Here is a 21,740-nt window from a genome sequence, read left to right as displayed (position 1 = left end):
AGACTATTAGGCTTTACACTTCGGCCCCTGAGAATACCACATCAAGGTGATAGGAATCGAACCTATGCCTCTCTGAAACTTCTTCATCGGTTGGTTATTTCGGTGCATTTTCCTTAAAAGGATTGTGACAGCAGCAGATGACCTATTTGACTTAAAAGTTCCTAGAAAGAATACAGTTCTAGGATTGTGACAATAAATGACCATCTTTTGAGAAATGAACATAGGAGCATTCCGAGAATTGAACTCGGGACCTCTCGCACCCTAAGCGAGAATCATACCACTAGACCAAATGCCCTTTCTAAAAAAATTGGAACATTTTTAACTACTACTCAATATATTTTTCCTCTCAAGTTTGAAATCTATTTTCTTGAGCGGTTGTTGGACTATAAAATAAAAGTTGATGGTTAGTATTTTACTTGTAAGTAAGGCATGTAATGTTGAATAAACTACAACCCTAAAAAATTGTTTCTTAGCATAATATGAATTTAGTTGTAGAGTTATTAGGAATAAGATGGAGAAAGAAATTTTCTTTAAAATAATAAACAGACCCAAGTTCATCGTTGTTGTTGTCTAATTGTGATTTTGCAAAAAGCTTAACTAATATGAAATATCAAGGTAAATCAAGAATATATCCTACACGAGATGACAATAAAATGGAGTTAAATTGAACGCAGTTTTAGTTTCATGTCTAGAAAATTGTATTAATGATATTAAAGAGAACTTTGTGTTTTATTAGAAGAGACCAACTTCCTTTAAGATACTAGGAGTTTAAACTACTTCCATTGTAATTTCAATCACTCCACAATGATTACAAATTTAGGGTTGGCTAATTGGACATCAATTATCAACTTTAGGTTATAATTTAGGTAGTAGCCATTATAATATTAATGAGCATAAGAGTTACAATTCTTTCATGGACCATATGTGTTATAGTTAAATGAATATATATATATATTATGTATGTCGAGGTTTGTGTAAAGCGCAAAGTAGTAAGGAACGCCATTGTCAACTCTAGAGCCACCCACAACTCATGATGGAGACCGATGCAAAATATTTTAACATCCTTTGGCATCAAGATACAGGAAAGATGAACGCCGTCAAATTGGAAGCTTTGCCTGTCTTAAGAGTCACAATGAGAACTCTAATCAAGCTGGAGCCTTGGACTAGGCAAATTGTTTAGTGATAGTTGAAATGGATGACTTCGACGTCGTGTTAGGAACGAACGTTCTTCTTAAACACAAAGTCATTTACATGCCCCTAGCAAAATGTCTAGTAGTAATGGAGTCTAACCCGATGATCATTCAGAAAAACATCCATCAACCAAGAGGGTTGAAAATGATGTCGATACTACAGTTGAGAAAGAATCATAGCCATGATGAATCTATGCTTGCTGCTACTGTTGTAATTGAAAAGGGGAGCTCAAGTGAGCCAACCACAATAGAAACCTCGTTGCCACTACATGAACACCACGACGCAAAACAAGGTCAGATAATGGATTTATCCCCACCAGAAGAGACAAAAACAAGGTCAGATACTGAAGAAGGGAGATAGAAACAAACCACTGAAGCAACACGTGTTCACACGTAAATATCATCTAGACGGATGAAGAGAAGGGTAGAAACAAACCACTGAAGCAACACGTGTTCACACGTAAATATCATCTAGACGGATGAAGAGAAGGGTCAGTCGGAAGCGTCAACCACGATAATTTCAAGAAAAATAAATCATCTAGACGGATGAAGAGAAGGGTCAGTCGGAAGCGTCAACCACGATAATTTCAAGAAAAATAAAGAGTTCATCTAAGTTAAGTTCAAATAAACTTCGAGTTCAAAGCAACAAGAACCAAAAACTGGTGTGAAAATACTATGGACTAGTTAAAGTTATCCATAAGATTATGAAGACATCATATAGAATCCAATTGCTCTTATGGATGCGGACTAACCTTGTTGTCCACGTTAGTAACTTGAAACGTTATTATTTCGACCAAGAAAACATCAAACAGAAGCAGGTGGTATGACGTCATTTTGATATAGACAATCTTTATTCTCCCAAGAATATGTTTCATTCTCTATTCTCATCTTCTTGGTTCAATGTTTAAAATACCACATTTTAAATCATATTATTTTGCATAAATAATTTTGATATAATATTGTTGGGGGCATTTTGAGAATCGAACTTGAGACCTCTCAGACCCAAAATGATAATCAAACCACTTAGACCAAATGCCTTTGCAGTAGAAGTATAATTCTTAGTTGCTAGTATATATATTTTCCGTGCCTTAATATATAAAATTTACATAAGTTGAAGTTGTGCATTGCTTTGGGTTAGACCCCATTGATAACTAAACTACATTCTGAGAATCAAACTCGAGACCTCTTGCACTCAAAGCAAGAATCATACCACTAGACCAAATGCCCTTATTAGGGATTAGCAATTATTATATCTGTTAGATCTCGACTGTTAAATTATTTACATAGGGTTTGCGATAATTACAAAAGAATACAAGTTGTTTTCTAGTGTAAGTTTTAGTTTGATTGCCTTGCTGAATTGCTTTCTCTAAGGCTCGTCGTTTGAGAAGTGAACATAGCGGCATTTCGAGAATTGAACTCAGGACCTCTCGCACCCTAAGCGAGAATCATACCACCAAACCAAATTCCCTTTCTAAAAAATATGCAACATTTTTAACTCCTACTCAATATATTTTTTTCTCTCAAGTTTGAAATCTATTTTCTTTATCGGTTGTTGGACTATAAAATAAAAAGTTGATGGTCTAGTATTTTACTTGTAAGTAAGGCATGTAATGTTGAATTGTTCTAATATGCAAGTGTTATCGAATAAACTACAACCCAAAAAATTTGTTTCTTAGCATAATATGAATTTAGTTGCAGAGTTATTAGGAATAAGATGGAGAAAGAAATTTTCTTTAAAATAATAAACAGACCCAAGTTCATCGTTGTTGTTGTCTAATTGTGATTTTGCAAAAAGCTTAACTAATATGAAATATCAAGGTAAATCAAGAATATATCCTACATGTCATTCAAGATGACAATAAAATGAAGTTAAATTGAACGCAGTTTTAGTTTCATGTCTAGCATAATTGTATTAATGATATTAAAGAGAACTTCGTGTTTTATTAGAAGAGACCAACTTCCTTTAAGATACTAAGAGTTACAATTCTTTCATCGACCATATATGTTATAGTTAAATGAATATATATATATTATGTATGTTGAGGTTTGGGTAAAGCACAAGGTAGTAAGGATACAGGAAAGATGAACAATTCTTTCATGGACCGATGCAAAATATTTTAACATCCTTTGGCATCAAGATACAGGAAAGATGAACGCCGCAAATTGGAAGCTTTGCCTGTCTTAAGAGTCACAATGAGAACTCTAATCAAGTTGGAGCCTTGGACTAGGCAAATTGTTTAGTGATAGTTGAAATGGATGACTTCGACGTCGTGTCAGGAACGAACGTCTTCCTTAAACATAAAGTCATTTACATGCCCCTAGCAAAATGTCTAGTAGTAATGGAGTCTAACCCGATGATCATTCAGAAAAAAATTCATCAACCAAGAGGGTTGAAAATGATGTCGATACTACAGTTGAGAAAGAATCATAGCCATGATGAATCTACGCTTGCTGCTACTGTTGTAATTGAAAAGGGGAGCTCGAGTGAGTCAACCTCAATAGAAACCTTGTTGCCACTACATGAACACCACAATGCAAAACAAGGTCAGATAATGGATTTATCCCCACTAGAAGAGACAAAAACAAGGTCAGATACTGAAGAAGGGAGATAGAAACAAACCACTGAAGCAACACAAGTTCACACAGAAATATTGTCTAGACGGATGAAGAGAAGGGTTAGTCAGAAGCGTCAACCACAATAATTTCAAGAAAAATAAAGAGTTCTTATAAGTTAAGTTCAAATAAACTTCGAGTTCAAAGCAACAAGAACCAAAAACTGGTGTGAAAATACTATGGACTAGTTAAAGTTATCCATAAGATTATGAAGACATCATATAGAATCCAATTGCTCTTATGGATGCGGACTAACCTTGTTGTCCATGTTTGTAACTTGAAACATTATTATTTCGACCAAGAAAACATCAAGCAGAAGCAGGTGGTATGACGTCATACAAATAAGAAAAAAGTTTCAAGCGAAGAAAGTAGGAAAGACATGAACAGAAAAGACATGAAGACTCAACAAACCGAGAAGTGATTTTCAACAGCACCTAGTAGGTTGGAAGAGACTCCTCATTATGAGATCAGCTGGAAGCGCATCGAGAGACCTAAAGTCAGCCTCATCCAATAAATTTGTGGGGGCAGATGTCACAGTCATGATTGCCCAAGGCGTGTTGCCTGTGGTTGCATGTTGCATGTCTCAGCCATTCTTGTAAATGATTTGTTGTCCAAGGCGGTTATTTGGGCAATGTTATTGTTTACCGATTATTTGGGCGACACGACTTGAGCAATCATGACCGTCACAATTGGCTAAGACATTTGTTGTCCATATATTATGGTTGTCCAAGAGACTCCTCATTATGAGGTCATGATTGGCTAAGACATTTAAAGAAGTTTTACCTAGGGCAACTTCTATCACAATCCTCTTCTCGCTCTCTGAAACTTCTTTAAATGTTATTGTTCACTGGTTATTTGGGCGCGTATTCCTTAAAAGGGTTGTGACGACAGATGACCTTGGTAAAACTTCTATTCGGAGATCAGTGCAATAGAGAATCTGTGTCCCTTTCCTGACACCTTCAGCGGACAACATAACAAAGAGTTCCTAGAAAAAATATCATAGAACAATTTGTGTAACGCCTTTGAAGTTAGGCTCGAGTCGGTTATTTGGGCAATGTTATTGTTTACCGATTATTTTGGTGACACGTCTGGAGCAATCATGACCATCACAATTGGCTAAGACATTTGTTGTCCATATGTTAGTGTTTTCCAAGAGACTCCTCATTATGAGGTCATGATTGGCTAAGACATTTAAAGAACTTTTACCTAGGGCAACTTCTATCACAATTCTCTTCTCGCTCTCTGAAACTTCTTTAAATGTTATTGTTCACTGGTTATTTGGGCACATTTTTCTTAAAAGGGTTGTGACGACAGATGACCAGGGTAAAACTACTATTGGGAGATCAGTGCAATAGAGAATCTGTGTCCCTTTCCTGACACCTTTAGCGGACAACATAACAAAGAGTTCCTAGAAAAAATATCATAGAACAATTTGTGTAACGCCTTTGAAGTTAGGCTCGAGGCTCAATCTTATCTCCAAAGAATATGGTTCATTCTCTATTCACATAGAAATTCTGCAATAGAAAGTGGAACCCTCATCTTCTTTTACAAAATTTTCTCAAGTCCTCATGGAATGATTTGAAAGGGTACCCTCATCTTCTTTTATAAGACTGCCTTGGCCTTCATGGAATGATTATGCTATGTTGATTCTTAGAGAAGGGAGTAGGAGTAAGAGTAGATGACTGTTTATGGTCCAAGTCCCGAAAAAGTAAGTCTTTATGTCAAGAAAGGAGAGGAATCCTCATAGTTTCCAAAATTTGAAGAGAATCATACATACACAAATTTCCTTTGTTTGTTTATTCTTGTTGTTTNNNGGCCTTCATGGAATGATTATGCTATGTTGATTCTTAGAGAAGGGAGTAGGAGTAAGAGTAGATGACTGTTTATGGTCCAAGTCCCGAAAAAGTAAGTCTTTATGTCAAGAAAGGAGAGGAATCCTCATAGTTTCCAAAATTTGAAGAGAATCATACATACACAAATTTCCTTTGTTTGTTTATTCTTGTTGTTTTCTCTCTTCAATTAACATGTTATAAAGACACTTGTAAATTATAATTAAATATAGTTTCCTTTTTTTTTTTTTCCAAATATCCATTTGAATTACTTCTTGGTTCGAGGTTTAAAAAACCTATTTCAAATCTTTTTATTTTGCATGCTTCAATTTGATATAATTGTTGGGGGCATTTTGAGAATCAAACTTGAGACCTCTTGCACCCGAAGCGAGAATCATACCACTAAACCAAATGCCTTGTAGTGGATCTATCTTTTATGCGCCTCAATATTTGAAATTTATCCACATGTTTTTTATTTCAATTCTAGAAATAGAAATAATATCCATATAAATACATAATTTTACAATGCAAATAAGAAAAACTCGTGATCAAGTTTTAGATAAAAGTAGCAAACATGTTGATAGATATAAAAATAAATTCAAGTTCTTTCTCTGGCCTAATTATCAATTGGAAGATTTAGCTGATATGAATTGTTATTGGTTTGATACCAATAATAACAGTCATTTGAGTATGCTAAGGATCCATATGTGTCCATGAAAATTAGTTAATGCTATATTTTCCTTATATTGGCCATAATATCTCTCAACCAAATGCATTAGTTGAAAATGTACTTAATATTTTTCTTTTGTCCTTTTGTTTTTTAGAATGGTCTTATGTCTCCATTCCATTTAAAAATTGATATTTTGTTTGGTAATTTTAAACTCATTATTTTTGTTTGTTCATTCCACCTAATTTGTAAAAGAAAAATTATACCACTAGACCAAATGCCCTTATAGTGGATCTATCATTTTTAGTTTCCCGTGTGTATATGTTTTCCGCACCTCAATATATGAAATTTATCCAACCTCAGTATATGAAATTTATCCACATATTTTTGTGCTTTAGAACCTGCTATTATTGTCATGTTAACTTCACATGGTCTATCACACAGTTGAAGCAGCATTGCCACTAGAGCCCATGCATCACTTTGGGATAGATATGTTAAAAATTAGGCCCATTTGATAACTATTTTATTTTTTTGTTTTATTTCAAAATTATGTGTTTTATCCTTTTATAAAAAAAAAGAAAAGAAAAAGAAAAGAAATGAAAACATTTGAATTTTAAGCAAAATTTCACACCCAATTAAGTTTTTGAAAAATATTTTTATTTATTTATTTTTTCTTTATTTTAGTTTTCCAAACATAGATTGATATGGAGTGGCTAGTTTTCAAAACTACTTCTTTGCTACAATTGAACAATATTTATATTCTAAAATGGGATTCACTTCCTTTAAGTTTATGTAGTTTCTTTTTATTACTATGTTTACTTCTATCTCATGTTACTCCATTTGTGTTTACTTCGTTTTATACAAAAGTGCACCGTAATTAATAAATCCATGTGCTTAATACATTCCGTACAAGAATAAATTACAAGGAGAAAAGAAATCCCAAAAATAAGTAGAAGGTTGAGAATTTCACTCAACCACACAATGTCAAAGCGTGACTGCATGGCTCACACGCGATGCTCGGATTTCGAAGGGGAACTTCTCAACTTGAGAGATCAATTTCATTCTTCACAAATCTGATTTTTACATAATAATTTGTGGGTATTTATAGTCTCCCACAAAAAAAATTTAGTGGCTGGGATTTAATCTCGATCCCCTTAAATCTAAAAAAAGAACGAAGTCAATTTGGCAATTCTACCATTACAAACTTTATGAAATAAAAAATAAATAAAGTTTTCTAACAACTCATGTAATGATGCTTGCAACTTCATTTTCTCCTTCAACTGTGTAAATATTCACTTCTGAAGCTCCAAATAGTCCTTCCTCAATCTAATAAGCTTGTAGCACATGAAATAATAGTTGAACCAAGCCTATCCATTTTTGTAGATGAAGAATGAATGCTTGTTGAATCTTCTTGGCCTTGGATCGTGTAATGGGTCCAGTTGGAACATTTGGAACACCGTGATCCTTATCATCTTCCCCCTCTTCAAAAGGATTCGTCCTCGAATCAAAAAATCATCACCTACATCAAAAGGACTCAAGTCAGCAACATTGAAAGTAGAATGTGCTGAAAATTCTCGTGGAAGATCATTTTACATACATTGTTATTAATTCTTTCAAGGACTTGATAAGGGTCATCCCCTCTGGGGTGTAACTTTGTCTTCCTTTGAGATGGGAATCACTCATTGCGAAAATGTATCCAAACCCAGTTACTTGTTTGAAAAATGATTTGATTCCGTCCTTTGTTAATTCTTGTAGCAACATTTAAATTTTGTTTCTCAATTGTCTCCTTCCCCTCTTTATGCAATGTTTTGATCCCATTTGCCTTACTTGTGGCTGCTTTACTCACAAAAATATTAGAATGAATAGAAAGCAAATCAAGACGCGTAAGTGGATTAAATCCGTAAGCAACTTCAAAAAGAGAACAATTAGTAGCAAACATTCGTCCCAAGACTTAATATTCTTACAAATAAATAGCCCTAAGCAATGCAACTAGTGTTCTATTGACCACCTCAGTTTGCTCATTAATCTGAAGATGACGTGTAGTTGAAAACAATAATTTGTTACCCAATTTATGACTTAATATTCTTATAAATAATAGCCCTAGTGTATACTTCCGTAGTACAGATACATGAAAGATATTATGTACTGCAGACAAGTTTCGGCATTGCCCAATTCTATAGGCCACAGATCCAATTCTTTCTAATATCTCAAAGGGACAGATAAACTTAGGGCTTAGCTTCCCCTTTTTACCCTACCTGAGCACCCTTCTCATGGGGTGCTACCTTTAGGAATATATGATCCCCTACCAACAATTCCATGTCCTTGCGCCTTAGGTCTTCATAGCTTTTCTCTCGGCTTTGTGCGGTTTGTATCCTAGCTTTAATCTTCTGGACTGCGGTGTTGGTAATTTGCACTAGCTTTGGCCCAATAGTTGTCATTTGCCCCCCTTCTTCCGAAAAGATAGGGGATCGAAATCTTCGTCCATAAAGAACCTCGTATGTGGCCATTTGTATGGTGTCTTGGCAAGTATTATTATAAGCGAATTTCATAAGGGATAGGTACTTATCCGAGCTTCCTGCAAAATCCATCACATATACCCTCAATATGTCTTCCAATATTTGCTTGAGCATTTCTGTGTGACCATCTGTTTATGGGTGGAATGTCATACTATAACTGTGTACCCAATGCCTTTTGTTGAATTTTCCAGAAGCGAGATTTAAATCTAGCATCTCGGTCTAATACTATTGCCTTTTGTTAAATTTCCAAAAGTATACCCAGTACCTTTACTGATGAATATTCATTTTTAATGTTAGCAAGAGTAGCTCAGTTGGGAGATTGTTAGACGGAAGATTTGAAGGTCACATGTTTTTATCCACATTCAACGCACCTAATACAAGTTTATTACCTGACTATACAATCTAAAAACATAACTTGCTTATTCAATCTAAAATTAGTGATTATTTCTTTTTTCAACATAATGAATTAGCGAAAATACCTTTACTTATGAATTTTTATTTTTAATATTAGCAGGGATAGCTCTGTTGGGAGAGCGTTAGACTGAAGATTTGAAGGTCACGTTTTGATCTCCACGTTCACCCCACCTGATTCTAGTTGCATAACCCGACTATTCAATCTAAAATTAGTCATTGTTCCTTTCTGAAATCTTAATGAATTATCGGAAATACCTAACGTGTTATAGTTCACCGCACCTTATACAAGTTGGATAACTTGAATATCTTATTAAAAATTAGTGATTATTTCTATTTAAAATTTCAATGAAGTAGCGAAAATACCTTTACTGATGAATTTTCATTTTTAGCATTAGTGTGGATAGTTTAGTTGAGAGAGCGTTAGATTGAAGATTTGAAGGTCTCGTGTTCGATCCACGTGAACCATGGATGCACAATTTGACTATTCAATTTAAAATTAGTGATCATTTCTTTCTAAAATTTCAATTAATTAGCCGAAATACCTTTACTTAAAAACTTTCATTTTTAATGTTAGCGGGGATAGCTCAGTTTGGTGAGCGTGAGATTTAAGATTTGAAGGTCATGTGTTCGATCTCCACGTATACCGCACCTGTTTCTATTTGCATAACCTGACTAAAAATTAGTCATTATTTCTTTTTAATATCTCAATGAATCGGCGAAAATATATTTACTGATGAATTTTCATTTCTAATGATTGCGGGGATAGCTCAGTTGGGAGAGTGTCAGACTGAAGATCTGAAGGTCACGTGTTCGATCCACGTTTCACTGCACTTGGTTCACATTTGCATAATTTGACTATTCATTTCAAAATCATTGGAAGGTCTTGTGTTCGATTTGCATTCATTGCACCTTATGGTTTAGTTGATTATTATTTCTTTTTTAATTTTTTAAAATATAATGAATCAGTGTTCATTTGGGAGAGTGTCAAACTAAAGATTTCAATGTCACGTGTTTAATCTCTCCACGTTCACTGCACCTGTAGGCATCCAATAAAAGAGACCTTCGAGATAACCTGTAACTATTCAACTGGATTATCACATTAACCATTTGAATCACCTCAATCCCGCTTGTTGAACTTGACCAAATGTCTATAACATAACAATAACAAAGGTACAAAGTAACACTAACAAAGGTACGAAGTTCATAAAAGCCTTTTTAATCTAAAATACCATTGAACTTGACCATTATAGTGCCTCTCAAACGTAGGTAAAGTTTAAATTCGAGTCTCCTTGTCAAACTCACTCGGGTGCTCATCTCAACCATGATGGCGTTCAACAAGAGAGACCTCGAAAATAGCCGAATTATCGCATTAACCATTTGAATTACCTCAACACCACTTGTTGAAATTGAAACAAATATCTATAACATAACACTAACATAGGTACGATGTTCATCAAAGTTTTTTATCTAAGATACTATTGAACTTGACCATTAAAGTACCTCTGTAAATGAGGTAAAGTTTAAATATAATTGGTGACAAAAGATGAAACTATAAAATAAAAAGAAATAAGAAAATAATATTCAATTTCAGAGAATTAAAGCCAAATATCCAAACCGTTGGACAACAATGAATTTTTTGTGTAGTTGTCCTAAAGTCTTTTGTCTAATCGCTCAAGAGTTTTACTATGATGTTTTGGGTAATGTCTAACTCTTTGACACGTCCTTTCATGTGTGTGATAGAGTTCTCAGAATTACCGCGACGTTTCGAGCTGTTCGATCGTGTGACTCTTTCTTCAAAAGGGTAAACATCAAACATCAGGTCTTTGATTGGCAACCCATCCAAAGGAGCGTCGATTGCATCGATTCCATCAACAATCTTCCCATGAGTTTATGGTGCATGACCCGTTTTTTATACCATTCAAATTCGAGCGCCACCATAGTTTTGCATCGTCCGTGAGATGTATTGCGACCAACGTAACTCTTAGGTCCTATGAGCAAGTTCCAGTAACCTTCAAGTATTGTTATACGTAAAAAATAAAGCTTTTTAATTCCTTAGCATCCCGGTTTCCATTTAAAGGGTTGTGTTCTTGGATTTTAAGTTTGTTAAGCCTGCATGAACTTGGCTTGAGGTGTGGTTCTCTACAGCCCAACTTGTCAAACTCACTCGAGTGCTCATCTCAACAATGATGTCGTTCAACAAGAGAGACCTCGAAAACGACTGGATTATCGCATTAACCATTTGAATCACCTGCTCATCTCAACCATGACGTCGTTCAACAAGAGAGACCTCGAAAACAACTGGATTATCGCATTAACCATTTTAAATTGAACAAAATATCTATAACATAACTCTAACAAAGGTACAAAGTTCATAAAAGTCTTTTTAGTCTAAGATAGAAACTGTAAAATAAAATGAAATAAGAAAATAATATTCCATTGCCAGGAATCAAACTCGGGTCTCCTGGGTGAAAGCTAGATATCTTGACTGCTGGACGACAATGGATTTTTAGTGTTGATGTCCTGAAGTCTTTTGTCAGATCGCTGAAGAGTTTTAGCATAATCTTTTTTTTAATGTCTAACTCTTCGACACGTCCTTCCCTATGTGTGTTAGAGTTCTCAGGGCTACCGCGACGTTTAAAGCTGTGAGATTGTGTGGCTCTTTCTTCAAAAGAGTCAATATCAAATGTTAGGTCTTTGATTGGCAACCCATCCAGGGGAGCGTCAATTGCATCGATTCCATCAACGATCTTCCCATGAGTTTATGGTGCATGACCCATTTTTATACCATTCAATTGCATCGATTCCATCAACGATCTTCCCATGAGTTTATGGTGCATGACCCATTTTTATACCATTCACCTTCATCGATTCCATCAACGATCTTCCCATGAGTTTATGGTGCATGACCCATTTTTATACCATTCACCTTCGAGCACTACCATAGTGATCTTCCCATGAGTTTATGGTGCATGACCCATTTTTATACCATTCACCTTCGAGCACTACCATAGTTTTGCATCGTCCATGAGATGGTGCATGACCCATTTTTATACCATTCACCTTCGAGCACTACCATAGTTTTGCATCGTCCATGAGATGCATTGCGGCTAACGTAACTCTCAGGTCGCTTCGAGCACTACCATAGTTTTGCATCGTCCATGAGATGCATTGCGGCTAACGTAACTCTCAGGTCGTATGAGAAAGTTCCTGTAGCCCTCAACCCTCAGGTCGTATGATAGAGTTCTTAGAGCTACCGCGACATTTCGAGGTGTTCGATTGTGTGGCTTTTTCTTCAAAAGAGTCAACATCAAACGTCAAGTCTTTAATTGGCAACCCATCAAGGGGAGCGTCGATTGCATCGATTCCATCAACGGTCTTCCCATGAGTTTATGGTGCATGACCCATTTTTTATATCATCCACCTTCGAGCGCCACCATCCATGAGATGCATTGTGGCCAACGTAACTCTTAGGTCTTATGAGAAAGTTCCTATAACCTTCAAGTATTGTTCAACGTCAAAAATAAAGTTTTTTTAATTCCTTAGCATCCTGATTCCCATTTAAGGGTTTGTGTTTTTGGGTTTTCGGTTTGTTAAGCCCAACATGAGCTTGGCTCGGGGTGTGGTTCTCTACGACCTTCCTTGTCAAACTCACTCTGGTGCTCATCTCAGTCATCTCAGCCATGATGGCGTTCAACAAAAGAGACCTTGAAAATGACCGAATTATCACATTAACCATTTGAATGACCTCAACCTCACTTGTTGAAATTGAACCAAATATCTATGACATAACACTATTAAAGGTTCAAAGTTCATAAAAGTCTTTAATCTAAGATACTATTGAACTTGACCATTATAGTGCCTCTCAAACCAAGTTCATAAAAGTCTTTTGAATTTAAGATACTATTAAACTCATCCATTATAGTGCTTCTCAAACCTAGGTAAAGTTTAAATATAATTGGTGACAAAAGATGAAACTATAAAATAAAAGAAATAAGAAAATAAAATTTCATTGTCGAGAATCAAACTCGGGTCTCCTCGATGAAAGCCAGATCTTCTGTGTAATGTCTAAGTCTTCGACACATTTTTTTTATGTGTGTGATAGAGTTCTCAGAGATACCGCCACGTTTCTTGTTGTTGGATCATGTGGCTCTTCCTTCAAAAGAGTCAACATCAAACATTAGGTCTTTGATTGGAAACCCATACAGGGGAGCGTCGATTGCTTCAATTCCATCAATGGTCTTCCCATAATTTTTTTGTGGATGACCAGTTTTTTATACAATAAACCTTCAAGCACCACAATAGTTTTGCATCGTCCATGAGATGCATTGTGGGCCGGTGTAATTCTCAGATCCTCTGAGAAAGTTCCTATAATCTTGAAGTATAATATCAAAACATATTAACGTATTTGATATGTTAAATATTAAAATAATTGATGTGTATCATAAACATTAAATAAAAATATATATTTGAAATTTGAATGAGATTCATATTAATTAAACATACATTATGATATTCTACCACATTTTGATATTATTTAAATAAGATATTATATCTTAATGTATTAGGTATTCAAATATATAATTTGACAAAATTATCACAAGTTCACTGTAAATAGAACCTTAGGGTTAAGTCAAAAAGCATCAAACACTAAATACTGTGACATTTTAGGTGATATTTTGCAGAGGAAGCTGATAAGGTCTTCAAAGAGCAGGTGGTCATGTCTGACATTTTAGGTTAACAACATGGTGAAAAGAAACCAGAAATTCTGATATTGGTAATTAACTACAAACCTTTGAATAAGGTTTTATAAAAATGATTTGTAAGGGAGATCTCTACCACCCAAAAAAAATCAAATCATTAGTCAAATAAACTCTCTACTTAAGTCTTATTGACCTAAGGGCAGATCTCATAATGAAACGCGACGCATCAAATATCGGATATGAAGGTATCTAAAATTGTCAAAGAGGACAGAGAATCAATTATCATATTTCAATCAAAAGCCTCGAATAGTACCATAAAAATTACAAAATTGTAAAAATATATATATATATATATATATTATTTCCATTGTACTCTGTACAAAAATTTTAAAGAAAATTTAATTAACAAAACTATTAAGATCTATTGGAGAGTCAAATTTAGTTTTAGAGAAAGAAGTAAATTTTGTTGTGGTTTGATTTTAAAATTCTTTCTATAAAAGAAGTTGAAAACACCTTGGGAGATTACCTATGGGAGAGTTTCTAACAAAGTCTCTGTTCTCTCCTCTGTCTTCTCAAACTGATACTAATCCAACCAATCATTTGCATGGACTCAAAAGTTCAATTACCTATAAAAGAAGTTGAAAACACCTTGTGAAAGTCCGTAAGCATACTACAACCTCTAGCTTTGCAAAATCCAGCGTGGTTGGCGCTTATCAAAATCGCTGCAAAAATAAAGTTTAACAAGTGGTTCTATGGTGTAGTGGTTAGCACTTTCGACTTTGAATCTAACGACTTGTGTTTAATTCCCGATAGGTAATCTACCAATTTATACAAAATTGGTCCATAGCCGATTCGATAGGGTCACTTTTGGACCGATAATCTGTAGAAGGGGTCACTAAGGTTGAGATCATACAAAATGGGATCATAGCTCAATGTTAGGGCATTTGATTGCAGATCAAGAGGTCACCAATTCGAACCTAGTTGGGCCCTTCTATCTAGGATAGAAATTTGTTACACTTTTTGGACTGACACTATGTCTAAGGGGTCACTAAGGTTAAAATCCTACAAAATGGATCCATGGCTCAGTGGTAGAGAATTTGACCGATCACCCGTTTGAACTTGGTTGGGCCCTTTTATTTTGGACAGACAGTTTCTTACACTTCTGGACTGGCACTCTGTAGAAGGGATCACTAAAGTTGAAATCATGCAAAATGGGTCCATAGCTCAGTGGTAGAGCATTTGACTGCAAATCAAGAGGTCACTAGTTCGAATCTGGTTGGGCCCTTTTAATGTTTTCAAATGATTTTTTTTAACATTTCCCTTATTTTGCTCCTCCTAAATCTATAAAATGTCTCCTACTTTTATTCATTTTCTCTTTCATAAATATCAAAATCTTAAATAAAAAGGAAGATCAACATTTCCTTGTACTATGAACCTATAAACTCATGTGGAGCTTAAATTATTTCCACAATTATTTCATGTGGAGCTTCAATTACTATATGTTAGTTACAATCTTTAGAATTGACTAATTGGACACGAATTCATAGATTTATGGAAATTTTTGTGTAGTTATCAACTACAACTTATATTAGACTAGCAGTTTAAAGTCAGGAGATGCGATCACAGGTGTGATTATTTTGGATTGGTTCGTAATAGAACTTATCGTTGAGACGAGGGAGCCTTCAAAGGTTGTGCACTCACAGATGGGGTTGTTATGTAGCATTAGTCTGTCTTTGTGTTTGAGTTTTCTATTATTATTATTATTATTATTTTTTATTATTTTTTTTTTGTAATTGTATCCCAAACACTTTTTTTTCTGTTTGGATAAATTTGAACAACACCTTCTTATAATTTTATTTTATTTTATATTTAATGTTGTGTTGTTTTCTCAATCTCATTTTAATTTTACAACATTTTCTTATTTTATATTAATTTACTTTTATTTTATTTGTTTTCACTCTCAATTTTAGTTTTTATTTGAGTTTTGAACCCTTGAAATTCGGGTTGTGACAAATTGGTATCAGAGCAGCTAGATTTTAAATTATATAGATTTTTTCTTAGGATAAGGAGTCGTATATCTCTATGACTCAACTCGATGACATGTCTCTCCGCGACCAAGTAAGCAGTCTAACCCTATTTTGTAGTATATGATATATTGTAAAACTTGTATGAATTTATTGTATGTTTTGATTTTCGTGGTAGTTATAAAATGTTCTTGGACGTTAAAGAGTGAACGTTAACTATATAAGATAATACTGGATCAACGTTATAGTGTCTAGATATGGTGAAGAGGAAAAGAGTGGTCATGAGATATCTGACTAACCTTAGGAAAAAAGAGAGTTGTCGTTGCACAGTGCGAGACCTCTAATCCATGAAATTTTGGTACTCAAAATTAAGAAACTGGAGATGGTCCCTAAACGTCTGTATGGAAAATTTTCAATCGCACTTTCTTTGGTTCCCTGGCAGCGTCAACCAGATTAATCCTACAGCGTGACAATTCTTGAGCTTCAACTCCTCCGTGGTCATGGAATCCAGCTTCACCCCAAAATGGGTTCCTGAATATCTTTCTCGTATAGATAATCTTCAATCTGCATCTTCTAGAAACTTATATCGAATCCATCAAACTTTTCAATTCAGTATTTGAACTTTCCATCTTCACAGATCGTGGTGAATCTCTCCTAGCTCTGATACCAGTTATTAGAATCACACAACAACGCACACACTTGATCTAAATGAACACAAAGAACATGATAGAGAAAATGTAAGAAGAAATATTGACTAATGGTTTTGTATTAATGACTTCAGGTATGCAAAGAGAGGATATGGAGAATGAGAAATGTACATTTAGGAAGCACTGACTAATGGGTATACATATGATTTCAATTTATTTTATATAGCTTCACTATATGTAACCGCCTACTATATACAATTATTTAGTATATATATCTCTATCAGATTTTTACTATAAATAGTCAATCTTCATATCCAACATTCTAGAGCCCAAATAGTCCGGGATTGACATCCTGCTAGAACACAACGTCATTTACATGCCTCTAGCAAAATGCGTAGTAGTAACGGAGTCTAACCCAACGATCATTCAGACAAACATCCATAACCCAAGAGGGGTGAAAATGATGACGATAGTACAGTTGAGAAAGAATCTTAGCCATGATGAATCTACACTTGCTGCCATTGTTGTATTTGAAAAGGGGGAGCTCAAGTGTGCCAACCTCAACAAAAACTTTTTTGCCACTACATGAATACCACGACCCAAAACAAGAAGGTCAGATATTGGGTTTAACCCCACCAAGAGAGATAAATCACAAGATTAGTTTTATGTCGCCTACCACAAATAAATGTCATGTGGCTCAGCCTGAGCTAGTTGAATTCTACAAATAGCAAAATGGCATGTTCACAATCGGGTTTATTTGACCTCCAAAGGCTCTTGTCAGTGATCACTCAAATGCTTGGCAAAGACACCAAGCCAACACCTCTACTGAAGAAGGGAGACAAAAACAAACCACTAAAGCAACACATGTTCACGCAAAAATACCATCCAGACGGATGAAGAGAAGGGTCGACCACGATAATTTCAAAGCAAATAGAGAGTTATGATAAGTTAAGGTTAGATCAACTTTGAGTTCAAAGCAACAAGAACCAAAGACTGGTGCGAATATTCTATGGACTAGTCGAAGTTATCCACAAGATTAGGAAGTCATCATATAGGATCCAATTGCTTCTATGGATACAAACTAACCCTGTTGTCCACGTCAGTAACTTGAAACGTTATTATTCCGACCAAGAAAACATCAAGTAAAATCAGATGGTATGACGTCATGCAAAGAAGAAATTGTTTCAAGTGAAGAAAGTAGGAAAGACACCAACAGAGAAGACTTGAAGAGTTAACAAACCGAGAAGTGATTTTCAATAGCTCTTAGTAGGTTGGAAAAGACTCCTCAATACTGAGATCAACTAGAAGCGTGTCGCGAGACCTAAAGTCAGCCTCATCCTACAACGTTGAGTTTATGAAGAGCCGGTTGATAGAGATATTGACAAATTGTGTAAGATCGAATCTAGCAGGACAAGACCCCTGCAAGATCTGTTTTCCTAAAAGACATAGAGTAAACTAATAATTTAAAAGATAATAATTTACAGACACCGATAATTGGCATGTGAGCCTTCACTGTGTGGCTGACAAGTTGTCAATCTTTGTTTTGTCTCTGATAAAGTTGTCAGGATGTAGATGAGATTTTCTTCAGAATTTTTCATATGACTAAGCACCCAAGCTTGCCAACAGACTTACTGCGCTCTCCGCGTCTTACCACCTGGAACACAAGGGCTATTCGCTCAGCTGTCACATACTCCAAATTCTTCTGAATTTTCATATCTTCCTCCTGGTTTACGTGACATCGTTCTTAAAGATCGAGTAACTTCTCTTCCCTCACAAAAATTGAGAGGCTCTGATACCATACTAATGCTTAATGACTTGAGCCCTTACTATTTACATGAGCTCTATCATCCTAGCTTAATTAATATTTTTAATACAAGTTAATACCTAGATTTACATAATCCAAAAATTTATCAATATTTCATCAATTTCTTTATGAAATGATGAAATAAGACAAAAAGTACATTAATAATTAAAAACCATCCTAGTCAAGGTGCCAAAAGAAAAAATTGAATGGAATATGTCACGGAACATATTTCATTTACGGATTTGGATTTTTTTTGTTTTTTTTGTTTTTTTTTTTTTTACAATTAGTTTAACGACTATTCAGTCATTCGGATGATGATATCTACAAAGGTGGTTGTGAATCCAAAAATGGATCATTGAGATCATAGATCGTGTCTTCATCTTCTTCTTCTATAATAGAAGGAGAAGACGTCGAACCGACTGATGCGGCTTCTTGAAGAAGCTTTTGAAAATCAGCTTCTGAAGTTGTCTGGGCTAAAGCGGCGAGTAGCCTCGACTTTGAATTAAGGAATTCGGAGGTCTTCTTCTTGGATAAATCCTGAAGGTGGCCATTCTCAGATAGCCAGACTTTTATCGCTTTGATGTCTGCGTGGGTATAAGTATATTTATCCCACCATTTGATTTTGATAGTTTTGAAGACCTGTTTTATTTTGTCTTCGGTCTCTTTAATTTGAAAATTCCAAGGAATTTGAAAATATACACAAAAGCGCATGGTCAATGGAAATGGGATTTTGAATATATTTTGAACGAAATAGTGGAACTATTCTTCTATTGGAACTGGAAATATATCTTTGGCTGATCCAAAGATTTTCCACCATTTGATGAACCAAAATGGGTAATGAATTTTATGAGCGTTCTGGCATAATTGAATGAACCATGAATGCTCGTAATTTTGATACCAAATGACATTGAACCATGCCATCTGATAGTCTCAGTAGGAGTAAGAATGAGGAACAAAAGGTTTTGAGAATGTCTTTTCCGTGTATGGATCTTGATTCCAATACGTCGGATTCATGACTTTAAAAATTTTTTATTTTGAATACGCGATTTTCGAAGGATCATCGCGACTCGGAATATGAGTAATTTCGACGGATTTTGTGTCGACTAGAATGAATTCATAAAACCTTCTGGTTTTATGAAGATCTTCTGGGATATAAAAGAATCCCGATGGATAGGCTTTTTTAATGACTTCGCCGATTTTCGGGTCGTCATATTCTGGTTCTAGCAGAGCTTCTGGTATGGACACAGATTTTTGAAAATAGGTTTTGATTTCAGGAACTGGAGAAAAACGAACGGGAACAACCGCGTCCGAGTAGGTCAAGGGGACAGAAGGTCCCTTTGAAGTGGAAGAGACTGGGTCTCGATGGAGTTACGGCAGATGGCCGTGTTGAAGAGGCTGAAGGCCTCGTCGGAGTGATAACCTCCGCTTGTTTTTGAGAAAGCTTTGCTTTAGATCTGGTCACCAATGTGAAACCAGCATCCATTGCATAGCTGTCGGATGTCATTGGAGTAGGTGTGCTTGAAGAAGCATTAGGCTTCTTCCCTTTGTCTATCGCTTTCTTTCCGGTCAATGCTGGGAGATAGATTGGTTAGGGAGGATGGAGAATTTTTCTTTTGAGAGTAAGAACTCTCTTGAGAGGTAATCTGCCGAGGGGTTTTCGATCCCTTTTATAGGCAAAATTTGAAAGTCGACGCAAGATAAAATGGCTTGCCATTTAGCAAAAATTTGTTTAGACACAAGATTCTTGACATCTTTTTCTAAAACAGATTTAGATGCCCTTGAGTCGGTTTTGATAACAAAACTTTTGTTAATTAAATAACTCTGAAATTTTTGTACACAAAGTACTATTGAAAGTATTTCTTTCTTTACTGTTGAATAATTTTTTTGAGTAGAATTCCATATTCCTAAATGGAAACGGACAATGGATTCTTTCTTGTCAAGGGACTGTTTTAGGATTCCTCCATATCCAATATCGGATGCGTCGGTCTCCACTATTAAACTAGCCCTTGGGTTTATCAGCGATAAACACGGAATTGACTTGACAAGAGATTTGATTTTTTGGACTGTTCTGGTATGTTCTTCAGTCCAGGGCTTTGGGTTCTTTTTTAGCCTGTCAAAAAGTGGCTTGTAGATAGGTCTGATATTTTGAAGGAAATCAGACACATAATTGAGACATCCCAAAAATCTTTGTAGTTGGGTTTTATCTGTAATTTGGTCCGGAAAGTTTGAGGCAAACTCAATGGACCTTTGAATGGGTTTAATTAGACCCAAATGTATTTCAAATCCAAGAAAACGGATCTTTGTTTGAAAAAGTTTAATTTTGGGTTTAGACACAACTAAACCGTTTCTTTTGACTGTCGTAAAAAATGTTTGGAGATGCTTGAAGTGTTGATCGATGTTTTGAGAAAAAATCAGAACATCATCAATATAAACAATTGAAAAGTCTTGAAAAGGATTGAAAATATCATTCATAATCTTTTGAAACTCGGATGGAGCGTTTTTTTAGCCCAAATGGCATAACGTTCCATTCGTATTGTCCGAAAGGGACATTGAAAGCCGTTTTGTNCAGGTGGCTTAGAGATTGTCATGGCATCCCTAAGTCGTTGAGCAATCTTCTGTTGAATTTTTGGGTCTTGAACTTTTTCTACTACTTCGAGTAGAATTTCTTGATCCTTGGTAAGGACATTTATGCATTCTTCGCACGTCCTTTTTCCTTCTTGTTTTGATTCGTATTCTGTGCTAGAATATGAATCAGATTCTTCTTGGAGTTCGAGGACTTCTCCCTCGCTTGATTGCTCTGAGTCGGTTAGGGTCAGTCGTAATAGCTGATTTTTCAGCTCTTGANAAGGGACATTGAAAGCCGTTTTGTACTTGTCTTTTTCTGAAATCTGGATTTGCCAAAATCCTGATTTCATGTCAAATTTTGAAAATATTTTTGCATTTGAAATTCTTTGCATTAAATCTGATTTATTTTGAATTAGATATCTGATCCATTCCAAAACCTTATTTAAGGGTTTGTAGTTAAATACCAGTCGCGGGACTCCGCGTTCCTTTTCTGCCTGGTTGTTGACATAAAAAGCCGCACATGACCAGGGGCTCTTTGATGGTCTAATAAGTTCTTTCTGCAAAAGATCATTAATTTCTGTTTTGCAGAATGTTAGTAATTCTTTATTCATCTGAATAGGTCGGGCTTTCGTAGGAATGTTTTTCTCCTCGAAAGCTTTGATATAAGGAAGATCAACTATGTGTTGTTTCCTATTCCAAAAGGCATTTGGGATATTTGAACAAACTTCTCTTTCTAATTGAGTTTGTAAAGTTTTGATTTTAGACTGGACA

The 21,740-nt window shown here is 35.3% G+C and overlaps 3 non-coding genes across 3 annotated transcripts; 2 read left to right on the top strand and 1 right to left on the bottom strand.

The window, feature by feature from the left end:
- Positions 1-223: 223 nt before the first annotated feature.
- On the bottom strand, positions 224-295 carry TRNAP-AGG. Its single transcript has one exon. It is a non-coding gene; the product is annotated as a tRNA-Pro (tRNA).
- A 9,690-nt stretch (positions 296-9,985) lies between these two features.
- On the top strand, positions 9,986-10,059 carry TRNAF-GAA. The gene has a single exon. It is a non-coding gene; the product is annotated as a tRNA-Phe (tRNA).
- Positions 10,060-15,142: 5,083 nt separating this feature from the next.
- On the top strand, positions 15,143-15,214 carry TRNAC-GCA. The gene has a single exon. It is a non-coding gene; the product is annotated as a tRNA-Cys (tRNA).
- Positions 15,215-21,740: the final 6,526 nt, after the last annotated feature.

This window comes from Cucurbita moschata, unplaced genomic scaffold, assembly GCF_002738365.1.
Source record: "Cucurbita moschata cultivar Rifu unplaced genomic scaffold, Cmos_1.0 Cmo_Scf00126, whole genome shotgun sequence".
Lineage (NCBI taxonomy): Eukaryota > Viridiplantae > Streptophyta > Magnoliopsida > Cucurbitales > Cucurbitaceae > Cucurbita > Cucurbita moschata.
The sequence above is the reverse complement of the archived record's forward strand: the minus strand, read 5'-3'. Positions and strand labels throughout refer to the sequence as shown.